The 9,457-nt window shown below is 39.9% G+C and overlaps 1 non-coding gene across 1 annotated transcript; it reads left to right on the top strand.

Annotated features, from left to right (window-relative positions):
- Positions 1 to 4,464: 4,464 nt before the first annotated feature.
- On the top strand, positions 4,465 to 4,571 carry LOC141644744 (small nucleolar RNA R71). Its single transcript, XR_012544353.1, has one exon. It is a non-coding gene; the product is annotated as a small nucleolar RNA R71 (small nucleolar RNA).
- Positions 4,572 to 9,457: the final 4,886 nt, after the last annotated feature.

The following is a 9,457-nucleotide window of genomic DNA, read 5'->3' as shown; positions in this document are numbered from 1 at the left end:
CAAGATGTAGGAGGGGCGGATATTAGGCCTTATAAGCATCAACTCTATCATTAAAATCTTGTTTATGCATTTTCTTCATTAGTAGAGTCAAGTAATCATTTCCCGCCTTGGCATTTTCGGGGTTGAACTCGTGGTATTCAAATGGATAAGGTGGGGTGATAATGGAGGAGGAGGGCTCGGCAACTTCTTCCCCTTGGTGTTGAATGATGTACTCGGTCTCTTCGGAGAGTGGGAGAAGGTAGTTCGGTCGATGAACATTCAATAGGCAAATTTTACTAGGCAAAGTGAAGGATCTAGCTTCGTTTGTCAACCACCCAAATTCGTTGTCAAGAGTGTCGTTCTTGACCCATTTGAACTTTAGAATCATGGTGGGCAAATCAATAAGATGGCCTCCTTTTACCGGTGTATAAGTGTTGTTCTTATTGAAATCCCGGTTAAAATGCTTAGCCAAATAGGTAACTAATCCTCCATTGGGAATAAAGGTCGTGCTTTCTTTGCCACAATCAACGTTAAGCCATCGATTAACCAAAGGTCGTAAAGCATTGTATGGCTTAGTAAATTCTCTCCCAATGTTCAAAGCCGACTCAAGAAGGATAAAATCAAGTTTGGTAAGATGGTTTGTGCCATTTCTAGCTATCAAAGTATTCCCAATGACGTTATGCCATACTCTAATGCCCGGATGGTGGACTAAGAGAGCACGACAATCATGAAAACGTGTGAATTTCCTTCCGAAAATTGCCATCCAAAGAGGAGCGGGGTCATACTTGGTAGGCATCTTTGTAAATTTCGCACTATCACTAAAGCCAAATATCTTACCCAATTCGTCATAAGATAAGCATCTATCAACATTTTCAAGACGAAACTCAATAATGGTTCGGGTCTCCACCTTTGTGACTTTCAAAGAGCTCAAAAACTCTAAGGTGAGGGAGGAGTATGTCAATTCTTGCATTGTAAACAATTTACTCAACCCCATAGACTCGAAAAAGGTCTTAGTTTGCTCAAGGACACCCAATTTTGACAATGCATCTTCACATATGAACTTAGTAGGCATGATAGTTTTCCTAGCAAAGGAAATAAATTTCTTCCTATGGGAGTCGGAAGTGAAGATTACCTCCGGATAGTCGACTAATTGTTCAATGACCGAAGTGGTAGAAGTAGTAGCTTCCATAGGAGGATTTTGTTCTTGAATCTCCAACCTTGCCTCATGGACTACCAATACCTTTGATGTTTGTTTATCAAGAAGGGCTTGTTGCCTATTAGAAAGGGTCTTGTTTTGGGTGCCTTGTTTCCACCTTTTGTTCTTGCCATACTCCTTTGCTTAATTACACCAATGAAAGATTGAAATCTTCAATTTCTAGTAATGCCCAAATCGATTTAGGATGAATAAAAGTTGCCTTGTATCCCAAAAATCGACTCAAAACTTGAAAATTTTGGTGTTTGAATCACTTGTTGATGCTAAAGGAGTGATTAATTTTTGTTTTGAGGAAGTTTGGATTTGATTTGGTTGATTTTGGTTGAGGAATTTGGTTTTTATTGATGGAGAGGATGAGGGTTTTGGGTAGTGTTTGTGTTTTGAAAGAATGAAAATGAATAGGAAAGGAGGGTTTAAAAGGAACCGTTGGTTTTGAAATGCAGAGGGAGACGAGCGGACCTAATGTCGGGACGCTCGGATTCTTCAAAAATTGGGTTCAGGTAAAGACGACATGGGACGAGCGGATTGCAGGAAAGACGAGCGAATTCCTTGGCTAAGACGAGCGTCTTTAGCTCAGGACGCTCGAATTCCTTTCCAGTGAAAAATCCCAAATTTTAGCAGTAAAAAGACGAGCGTCTTTCCTGTTGGACGACCGTCCTGACTGAGACGAGCGGATTCCTGGCTTGGACGCTCGGATTCTCAGTCAGACCCAAAATATGTTTTCTGCAGCTTCACAAGACGAGCGTCTTGTGACTTGGACGCTCGGGTTCTTTCAGGACGAGCGGATTGTCCCTCGGGCCGCTCGGATTCTTCCTTGACCACACGGATTCAGGTCCATCCGTGGGTGCTTCGTAACCCGTGTCAATTCATTCTTCAATTCTCGTGTTCTTCATTGTAGGGTCACTACAAAGGCATGAATAGCCTAGGCAATTGCTATTCCCACACTAAGGCAAAGCACTACACATCAATAAACTCATAAGTCCCTCCCTCACTTCTCTCAAAATGATGAAAATCTTGATCAAGGCATAAAAATGTAAATCCAAAGATGACAAAAATGCAAAACAATAATTGAAATGCAAGTTAGGGAGTTAGAATATTTACAAATGGTGGTTTAGGGAGGACTCCACCAAACTCTCATCCAATGTGAGATGTCAAGGGGGCATGTTCAAGGTGTTGTTGATGTTAATCAACACCTTGAAGAAGTAGTCGAAAGCTTGCTCATTATCATGATAAAGATCCTCAATAGACCTTTGCACTTGTTCTTCTCCATGATGGTCTTGGGTCATAGCATTACCAATATAGGGATTGAATATCCCTTCGAACTCATTGTCCCAAAGACCGCATACTTCGTCTACTTGATCACTAAAAATGTCTTGAGTTGATGAAGACAACTCTCCTTCTTTCTTGTCTTGGTCAATGAGGGCTTCTTCTTCACTTGTCATGGGTGAGCTTTTCAAGCTCTCGTTGTTGCAATTTCCTTGCTCTTTTGATGGAGCATCATCCACTTTCTTTTTCCATTGAAATTACAACTTCTTCCTATCATCTTTCCGGCTATAGTGATCAACCATAAAACACGGCTCATGCAATCGGGGAGCTCTCATAGTCTTGTCAAGATTGAAAGTGATGGTTTCATCTCCCACTTCAAGGGTGAGCTCTCCATGTTTTACATCGATCACCGCTCCCGCGGTGTGCAAAAATGGTATTCCTAAGATAATAGGAATGTTGGAGTCTTCTTCCATGTCAACAATAACGAAATCCACCGGGATGAAGAATTTTCCAATTCTCACGGGAACATCTTCCCATACCCCTAAAGGTGTCTTTGTTGATCTATCTGCCATTTTAAGCGTGATGTTGGTGGATTTGAGTTCTCCCATTCCTAGCCTCTTGCTAACCGAATATGGCATGACACTAACGCTTGCCCCAAGGTCACATAAAGCTTTGTTGATTGTAGTGTCACCAATAGTGCATGGAATGGAGAAACTTCCCGGATCCTTGAGCTTTGGAGGTGAACTCTCTTGAAGAATAGCACTACTTACTTTAGTGAAAGCAATAGTCTCAAGCTTCCGGATTAATTTCTTCTTGTAAGAATATCTTTCATATACTTTGCATAGGCCGGAACGTGATTGATTAATTCCGTGAATGGAATCGAGACTTCTAAGTTTTTCACAATCTCCATAAATTTTCCAAGTTGGTCATCAAACTTAGGCTTAGCTTGACAACTTGAAAAAAGAAGTCTAATCACAATGGCTTCCTTCTCTTTGGCCTTTTGTTCATTCTTCTTTGAAGCTTCTTGATTGTTGGGTTCTTCTTCCATAGAGTTTTCAACAACTCTTCCCTTGTCACTAGTATTCACAACATCTTCATCAACGGGTTTCTTTGGCCCTTCATACCTTGTACCACTCCTTAAATGGATGGCACTCACCGATTCTTGTCTTGGGGGATTACCTTGGGGTGGTAATTGCCCCTTTTGTCTTTGTGAACTTGAAGATTCTAATTGAGACATTTGGGTCTCCAACATCTTTGTGTGGGCTAGGATGTTGTTGATGGTGATGTCTTTTGCTTGTCTATCCTTTTGCATTTGAGTGAAAAACTCTTGTTGGTTCTTTTGCATTTGGAGGACCGCTTTTTGAACATCAAAACCTTGGTCATTTTGTTGATTGTATGGAGTTTGGTTTTGGTAACCTTGGTTTTGGTTGTAAAAGGGTCTTTGATTTTGGTTTCTCATTGGAGGTGGGGTGTATGTTGGTTGACGGTTTTGAACATTTTGGCTTTTGTATGAGAGATTTGGATGGAATTTGGTGTTTTTATTGTAATAGTTGGAATAAGGGGTACCACTCTTGTATGCTTAAAAAGCATTCACTTGCTCACTTGTTCCCCTACATTCACTTTGGTCATGTCCCAAAGTTCCACAATTCTCACATATTCCACTTGGAATTGATGAAGATGCCAACATGGCATTAACATGTTGCTTTGGTGATTTTGAGGCTTCTTCAAGTTTAGCCACAACCTTCTCAAACCTCAAGTTGATGGTATCAATATGAGCACTAAGTTGAGCACCAAATTGAGTAATAGAGTTCACTTCATTCTTTCCTCCTCTAGTAACCTTGCGAGGTCTACTATATTGTGAGTTATGGACCGCCATTTCCTCAATCTTGTTCCAAGTTTGATTATCGTCAACTTCGGTGAACATACCATTTGATCCCATGTTGAGAATGATTCGGGAGTCTTCATAAAGACCATTCCAAAATTGTTGTACCAAGAACCACACGCTAAGTCCATGATGAGAACATGAGCGACAAGTTCCTTTGAATCGCTCCCAAGCTTCATACCAAGATTCTTCGTCCCTTTGCTTAAAACCCGTGATTTGAGCTCTTAGCATGTTAGTCTTTTCCGGAGGGTAGAACTTTTTGTAGAAAGCAAGAGCCAACTTCTTCCAAGAGACAATACCAAGAGTAGCCTTATCAAGGCTTTTTAACCATTGTTTCGCGGTACCAATTAGAGAAAAAGGAAATAAAACCCATCGAATTTGGTCTTGAGTCACTCCGGTTTGTGAAATCGCATCACAGTAGTCACACAAATTCTCCATGTGAGAATGAGGGTCTTTACTAGGCATCCCCCCAAATTGGCTTCTTTCGACTAATTGGATAAATGCGGATTTTGCAATGAAATTTCCGGTCAAGTGTTGTGGTGTGGGAGTACCATTAGGCAGGTTCTCCTCGGTTGGTACGGAATGTGATAAAAACTTAGGCATTGTGGGTTGATTTGTGTGGTTGATTTTGTATTGGGTTCTCCTCACCTTCTCTTGAAAAAGGGTTGATGAACTCAATAGTATTTGGTTGAATATCTACAACCTCACCAATACCTCTCAAAGTATTTCTAGCAAGTCTTCTATTGGTTGTCAAAGTTCTCTCAATTTTGTGATCAATGGGTAACAAGTTACCTTGTGATCTTCTAGACATTCAAAATATTAAACAACTCGAAAACAATTAGAACAAACCTTGAGGAATTTTAATTCCCCAAGGAAAATAAATACACAACTAATAACAATCAAGGAAAATCAAATTAAATTAACACCGTCCCCGGCAACGGCGCCATTTTTGGTCGGACTATATTTTTCGGTTACTTGTCGTTAGGAGCACCTAGACCAAAACAATATTTATAACTTCACAAACTACTATACTATTAGTAAAGAGGTAAGTAAAGGTTGGATCCCAAGGGACGGGTATTGATGTAGGATTTTCGATTTCAAGTAGGGTGTCTAAGGGTGTCACAATTTGGGTTGAGATAAGAAGATCACTAAACTAAATAACAATGTAAATAAACAAGCAAGGTAACTAAAATGAGATGTAAATAATTGATTAAAAGCGCTAGGGTGTCATGGGTTCATAGGGGATTCATGGGAATTGATCATACAAATATTCTCAAATTATAAGCAAGCAATTATTGTTGTGATAGGATCGAGTTGGTTTATATCTTACAATCCTAGGAAGGTATAGGTCCCGGAGCCGAATCGATTAGATTGTACAACACCTACAAGTCGACTTAATCCTCCTTACTCAACTATATGCATGGTCTAATGAGACTCGAGTTGGTTTATGTCTTACAAGTCTCATTGAAAAGGTAAGTGATGGGTAAAAAATGCAAGGATTCATAGGCTCGCATTTCATCAAACATAACATGTGCATAAGTTGAGATCACAACACGCAAGCAAATAAATTATGTGAACATATTAGATTAAGAATGAATCATCCCCCTTGTTGGTTTCCCGTAATTTCCCATTAACCCTAGCTAAGGAAACTACTCACTCATTATCAAGTTTAACATGCTAACAAGGTTGTCAATCATATTAACAAAGCAAAACATGATGAATAAATGAAGATGATTAACAATAATTAAAAAGGGATTAAGAGAATTATACCTAATGATGATTCCAAAATCATAAGCAAAGAATAATAGAAGTACTTGATGAATGATTGGAAGGTTGTTAATCCTCCAAATAAACCCAAATAATCTTCAATTACCCAAAATAAATGATGAACAATGGAGAAATTAAGGAAATGAGATTTGTATTAATGCTTAATTAAAAGTTGATTACAAGATTAAAGAGAGATTAGAAGAACATAAATTATACTAACGATTGATTGTAATCTAATTAGTACAATGGGGTATTTATAGTGGGGATTAGGTACATAATTAGGGTTACTAAGGACTTAAATGACAATTAAGACCCTTAAAAAAAGTTGAGGAAATGCTCCTCTCGAAGAAAGATGCGAGTCTCCTTTTTGCTAGTCTTTTAGAAATATGCGCATCCCAAGTAGAACAAGGAGAAGGCGTGTTGTACTGGATGATAATCCGAGCGGCCAAGGGGTCGGGACGAGTGGATTGTGGGGGTTGGACGAGCGGATTGGAGGGTCGGACGCTCGGATTGTGGAGATGTTGGACGAGCGGATTGGCTGGAGGGACGCTCGGATTGTGAGAGTTGGACGAGCGTCCCGATACTGCGACGGCCGGGCCGGATTCTAGTTTAGCAACCTTTTTCTTCTTTTCTTCTTTTATCCTTCCAACAATCCTCAAGGATTTTGTCGGAGATGCAAGGATCGTCTTCATCATTGCCCATATACTACTTTATTTACATAGGCCTTCTAGTGTTGTCTTCACTTCGATGCTTGGTCATTAGATTCGATCAATTTAGCTCCATTTTGCCATTAAAATGCAAGATTTTCACTCCTCTCCTACCAAGGAAACAAAACCTCAAAGAATAGGCAAAACAAAGGACCAAAGATAGTAAATGACCTAATTATGCACTAAAAAGCATAGGAACGAAGCTAATTCGGGGACTAAATATGCTCAAATATTGGTCACATCAGAGGCCTAAGATTTCGGATTCTAGATGGATAATCTGTTGAACCAAATCGTCAACTACCGTGATGACTTCTTGCATTGTAGATTCGCAGGATAGGGTAATGGCCATTTGCGTGGCTCTTGGTGTTGAGATTCTTGACTTTCACAAAGACGACATGACATCTTCTAGTTCAACAACCTGTCTATTAACACTTCTTGCCCATGCGACAAAATCTGTAATAGTTGGTGCGATGGTAGAGTAGGCTTCTCCATGGCCGACCATATTGATATCATTTTCGACTGGAGAGCTAAGGTGTCAGCAATCCAAGGTGGAATCCTCATCCGAGATCATTAGAATTCCAAGAGGATTGTTTGTATTGTTAGGCTTACATGCGGGAGGGATAGATAAACGTCCATCATGAATCATGTCTTGGAGGGCATGCTTCAGCCTATAACAGTTTTCTGTGTCGTGTCCTTTGCCTCTGTGATAATCGCAATAAGCATTATCATCCCAGAATTTGGACTTCTTTTCCGGGTCAGGTGTAGGTCCTATTGGTTTAATTCTTCCTTGCTTCATCAACATTTTTAGCGCATTTGTGTATGTGTCACCGATGTCGGTGAATTTTCTTGGTGTATTATTTTTCTTGGATGACTCGACGAGGTTGACATCGTCGGTCTTGCTGGTGGAACCTTAGGAACAACTTTCGATTGTTGTTGACCCTTGATATCCACGTCCTACCGTTTTGGACAAGAGTCCTTTGCGAATATCATCTTCGATTCTTACACCTAATACTATTAAGTCTTTGAAAGACTTGATGTTTTGGTATCTTAAGTGATTTGCATAGATAGGCCTTAGATTGTCCACGAACATTTCCACAAGAGTGGTCTCGGCTGGACGCTAAAAAAGTTGGGTACTAGTCTCCCTCCACCTACTTAGGAAGTCGGTGAATCCTTCCTTTTCATTTTGGATAAGAACCTCTAGAGTGCGTATGTTGACTTGAATTTCGGCATTATTAGTGTATTGTTTAGTGAACTCAATGGCCGCATAATCCTAAGTAGAGATATTCTTGTGGTCTAGAGAGTAGAACCAATGTTTGGAAATGGTGTCGAGAGATGAAGGAAAGATCCCAAATGCTAAAATGTATATGACGGGTTTATATTATAAACTGTTATCGGTTATCGGAAATTAAGGCATCAGCTAATAATACGGGTTAGCTGAATTATTAATTCGTGTCCGACAAAACAGTATTGTATAATTATTTTTAATATACATTTAATTAAATATAAATCACGTATATTTAATTTTACGAATTAACTGGTTAATTCGCCTTAGCCCATGATATTTAATCCGTATTAAATATAATATCTCAACATCACATATTTGACTAATTACTAGTCAAATAACTCGGACTAACTGGTTAGTCAATTTTGGCATCTACATGACAGTATTTTCATACCGTCACATCTCTCGAACGTATCCTATAGGTGTGACTTTTAGGGACCAGTTGATCACCGCCATCTGTATGACAATAACGTCAAACTTATCTAGCAAGCCAACCGTTATTGATAAACGTGGATCAACTGATAATAATACCAAAGTATGCCCTTTGATCCTTTTAGAGGTTTATAAGTCCTTGCACTAGCTGTTAAGGACACCAACCCCAACAAGCTCCCACTTGTCCGTACAAGTGTATGTGCAATGACGTTATCCGCACTAACTGGAGGACACAAGCTCCAACAAACTCCCACTTGTCCGAACAAGTGTATGTGCGATAACCGATTCTCATATTCATTTAAAATTTCTCCCACTCAATGTAAAACAATTTGCAGATCTGGATCCACAAAGGTCGTATTTTACAATCGATCTGTATCTAGAGTGGTTTCCCGACTAGAGAGTAACTTAACCGATAAAACGAATCCGTATCCGAGCATGGCCATGCATTTCGATTCTGACTCCTCGAGTGGCCCCGAGAAATATCGAGTACGATAAAGGCTGAATATTTCCTTCAACTCGACTCCTTCCGATCTAAGCACAGCATGAAATGACCCAGAAAAAATCTACTTGGCCCCCTGTTACGGATGACCGTGAGAAAGAAACCAAAGTCACCCAAAATCTGCCGTAGTCTCAAGAGACAGTCGATAGTCAAAAGAATCGACTCTTAGGATCACCATGGAAGTCCTATCCACGACCGGGCAACGAATGTTATAAAACATTTAGGACTCCACGTCGATGTCACAATTGTGTCCTACGAAATATCCGTATAAATCGCCTCTGTGATTGGTCAGTCAACCGGTTGACTTATGGCTCGTTGAACCCACCATCAACCAACGTCACAGAATAATTGCCAGAGTTATCAGCTCATGTGGGCAATTAAGGACTAACAAGATATGATGTTTGTTCAGTTCACTTTGTGGTGTTCAAAA

Source organism: Silene latifolia, chromosome 2, assembly GCF_048544455.1.
Source record: "Silene latifolia isolate original U9 population chromosome 2, ASM4854445v1, whole genome shotgun sequence".
Taxonomy (NCBI): domain Eukaryota; kingdom Viridiplantae; phylum Streptophyta; class Magnoliopsida; order Caryophyllales; family Caryophyllaceae; genus Silene; species Silene latifolia.
This window is presented reverse-complemented; position numbering and strand designations above follow the sequence as displayed.